Source organism: Lampris incognitus, chromosome 1, assembly GCF_029633865.1.
Source record: "Lampris incognitus isolate fLamInc1 chromosome 1, fLamInc1.hap2, whole genome shotgun sequence".
Classification (NCBI taxonomy): domain Eukaryota; kingdom Metazoa; phylum Chordata; class Actinopteri; order Lampriformes; family Lampridae; genus Lampris; species Lampris incognitus.
The window spans coordinates 17,308,754-17,313,167 of NC_079211.1; positions in this window are offsets into that span (position 1 = coordinate 17,308,754).

The following is a 4,414-nucleotide window of genomic DNA, read 5'->3' on the forward strand; positions in this document are numbered from 1 at the left end:
TTTGGAGTTTGGGTGTGGAGTTGCAGAGCTGTCTTGGGCTTTTTTCTCTCTTCTTTTTTTTAACTGATTTGACCGCTAGAACAAGTTTCCAACGATTCCATTAGGAACACGGTAGCAGTTCAGAGCCAACAGCAGCTCGAATACAGATTTCTATTCTTTTTAGCTGTGGGTTTTTGTTTTTTTTGTGTGTGTGGTGGGGTTGGTATGTGTGGGAATATGTGTTTTATGCTTGTCTGTGCTGGCATTTTCACAGCAGAAGGCTGAACAAAACTGTTGCACAAGAATGGCTTAACATTTTCTGACATACTTTCAAAACAAGTCTCTGGTCTGCACAAAAAAATGATCCGCTGTGTTGAAACGGGGAACGGAACAGAACCCAAAAAGGGGGGAATTCCAGTCTGGAAATGCCTTTGTGCATGGGCACGTGCCTTAAATGCCCTTGTGTTGTGACTTGGAGTGCATGAGCAACGAGCAAAAAAAAAAAAAATCTTCCCCCCCAATATTTGCAGTCCTAAAAGAGTGTGAGAGAGAAAAAGTCAGTCAGTGACCTGCACAATGAGATCAATTCAGTGGCTATCTGCTGCAAAGAGAGGCGCTAATGCTTTCTATCAAAGCCTGCATGAATGTATGCCGGCCATCTATGCTCTGTGTGATTATGTGTGCCAGAGAGTGAGAGCGTTTATGTATCTGTGTGTGTGTGCGTGTGTGAGTGTGTGTTTGCGTGTGTGCATATGCATGCACGTGTGCATGTGCATGCGTGTGTCGGTGAGCGCGTCACCACGTGCACCCGCTGACGCGTGTGTCGGAATTCTCATTCAAGCCTGTTTACCCCCGAAAGTCTCGATACGAGACCATTTACGCTCTGGAATGAAAAACAGATTCAGATTTAGCGACAGTCTCCAAGTCCCCATTATTTGCCTTCACTTCCAAATCAAAATCAATTTCCTCAGCCCTTGTTGTTCTCCTATTGGGCCAATATATATATATATATATATATATATATATATATATATATATATATATATATATATATATATATATATATATATATATATATATATATATATATATATATATTACGAGTATGTCTGATGAAAGGTTCCCTCTGCACAGCCCAAGAGAGACAGTGTGCTAAAGGGAAGGAAGCTCTCTCTTTTTTCTCTGTCTCACTCTCTCTCTCTCATCCTCTATGTTTGTGTATGCTCACTCTCTCTCATCCTCTCTGTTTGTGTGTGTGTGTGTGTTCATGGTGAATGTCAGAGGATGGAGAGCAGGCAGGGCTGACCTAAGCTGGCCCTGCACCGCTGTGTTTGCTTAGAACAGAGTGAGGAGCCAGCTTCACATAAAAAAAAAAAAGCCAGATAACATCACCACAAAGAAAACACAGGAAAACACACAAACGCACACACATACGTTCACGGACTCCCCCCCCCCCCCAAAAAAAAGAAAGAAAAAAGCCCCTCGGAGTTCTCTGTTGTGGCGTGTTTGCTTGTGATGTGCTGCTTCTGCAGTGTTATTTGTCCTCCTCCCTGTGCATGATCAGATTGGATGAAATCTCCGTCCCCGTCGATGACTGCGACACAGCGGCGGAGGGGGGGGGATACAGATCTGTCAGCGCGGCACGCAGACAGCACTTAAGAGACTCAGGGTAATAGCTGTTTGTGGGCCCTGCTAAAAACCCTCCCCAGTTGCTGAGGCTTAGTGTCACTTAGGAGGGGTGTCTGAAGGATGCTGCACACACTGCAGGGACTCTAACAAGATGCCTGCCAACTAGAAAGACAAGCTCCTGGCATTAGAAAATACCGAGATTCGAACAGCCGTTTAAGCAGCCAACAGGTTAGTATTACCCAGCCCTCCCCCTCCCCACCTCACCGTATTGATTTTGATCTAAAATGTCGTCGTTTCTGCAGGGCTCGTTTAAAACGAATCACATTAGAGGACGTGACAGTCATGTCTCAAGTTTACAAGCTTACAGGAAAGCCACGGGAGAAAGTACGGTAGTCCAACAACAAAAAACTTTTATCTTGTTTTAGATAAATAGAAATAAAAATGGGAATACGGTTAAATAAACCTTGGGAATGAAGTGTAAAGGTCAGCTTCTATTCAGGAAAAGACAACGGGAGCAAACTGGGTCCATCCATCCATTATCCAAACCGCTTGGCTGCGGGGATGCTGGAGCCTATCCCAGCAGTCATTGGGGCGACAGGCGGGGAGACACCCTGGACAGGCCGCCAGGCCATCACAGGGCCCACACACACACACACCTAGAGACAATTTAGACACGGGGAGAACATGCAAACTCCATATAGAGGACGACCCGGGACACGACCCCTCAAGGTTGGACTACCCCTGGGGCTCGAACCCAGGACCTTCTTGCTGTGAGGCGACCGCGCTAACCACTGCGCCACCGTGCCGCCCCCAAGTGTTAGGTGTTAGCTTTTACAAGAAAATGCTATCCGAAGGACAGAACTGTTAAGTGCTCATGACTTACGAGCAGATTTTGAACAGCAAAATTGTATTCACCTGAAAACATGTTTTATTTATTTATATTTTATGAGTTGCTTTATTCTCCTTTTATATGGCATGGCTGTGATGGCTGGGAAGCACACAGGTACGTACACACACACACACACACACACACACACACACACACACACACACACACACACACACACACACACACACACACACACACACACACACACACACAAAAGCCTTTATAGAGTCCCATTGATTCACGTGATCCCTCAGAACTTCAATAAGCTGCGTATGAAAAACTGCACCATACATTGGTTCAGACTAAGGACAGAAACGCATCCAGTATCTCGGGTCCACGGCTGTTGTTGTTTGGACCAAACAGACACCACCCCGAGTTCGCCGTTATTCCTGCTGTAACGGAGGGGGCTTCATAACTCAATAAGAACATGGCTGGTGGTGATTTATGCTGCAGACCACAGGAGTCTGTACATAAATCACCAGGAGCTCACCTATCGCTTTCACTTATTCATGCAAGCGATTATTTATACCACAACTGTCCAGCCCTGAGTGATCAATATCCTTAATTCTAATTACGCCTCAAGCGCCTGCCACTTGGCGTGTTGGAACAACACACATTTGCGTTTAAAATGTTAATCAATGGGGTTGGTATGAGACACAGTAGGGCTTGAACAACCCTGAGTAAGGGAGCGAGGAAAAGAGGGGGAATGGTGCAAAAAAAAAAAGAAGAAAAAAGTGGGTTGCCGAGATGAAGAAGTGACATTTCTGCCACAGCGGAGGGACGTGTTAACCCGAAATACTGATTTGAGCAGACATATTTTGTCATGCTCAGGTGAAGGTATAGAGTAAAGTGAGGCCCTGATGAATAGAGACGGGATCGGCCTCGGCACACAGAGACAGCGAGAGAGAGAGACAGAGAGAGAGAGAGACAGAGAGAGACAGAGAGAGAGAGACAGAGAGAGAGAGAGAGAGAGAGAGAGAGAGAGAGGGTTTTTACACGAAGCCAAGCAGCCTATTGACACAATATAGCGGCCATCGCGACTCCCATCGCGTGTTGACTCGGCCACTCAGTGGATCTGAGCCACAGATCAAACCGGAGCTCATCTCAAAGCCTTGTGTTCATAATGGCCGGTATGCTAGCGGACACTAAGGCGCCCAGTGTGATGGGGTCTGCTAAAGGCCTTGATCCCTGCAGCGCGGCCCACTGTTGGACTACACAAACAACTGCGGCGACGGCAGCAACACTTTGATTCTCTCCATGATGGCTATGTGGTCCTCCGACTGCAGTTCCTTTGCATAACAACTAGGTAGAACAGTTGTAGGCCGCATGGGGGTTTGTGTGCATGTGTGTGCGCATGTGTGTGTGCACTTCAAAGCTTGTGCAGTTAGCGCCAAAGTGGCAAAGGCGCCAGCATGTGGCATGTCTCTGCTGCGATAAAGATCTAATCCACTGTGTACTGTGTACCCAGCAGGCCACAGACAAAAACAGTAAAGTGGAACAAGCTCCTTGCAAACATAACAGGGAAGACTGTGTTTGTATATATACATTGATCCATCAACATTATATATAGCATTTTAGTATCTGTGTGTATGCATGGGTTTGTGTGTGTGCGAGTGCACTTCCTAGCGCGGTGCGTCGCAGCAAAGGTAGGGAGGAAAAAGCCTCGACAGGAAGAGATAAAGTTGTTGTATTTAGAGGCAGACCACAGGTAAACGAATTGTTCTCCCCTCCGCGGTGGCTGTGTTCAAGGGCGGCGGGAGCCGCCTGCATCCAGCGTTTCCACACAGGAGGATTATTCACACTGTCAACCATGTGTTGGCGTGAGTGAGACCGTGTGTTTGTGTGTTGTTTACTGTAAGGATGAGAAGCCTCTCTAATCCAGAGCCCTGCCGAAGCAACACGGAAACAGAGACAGAG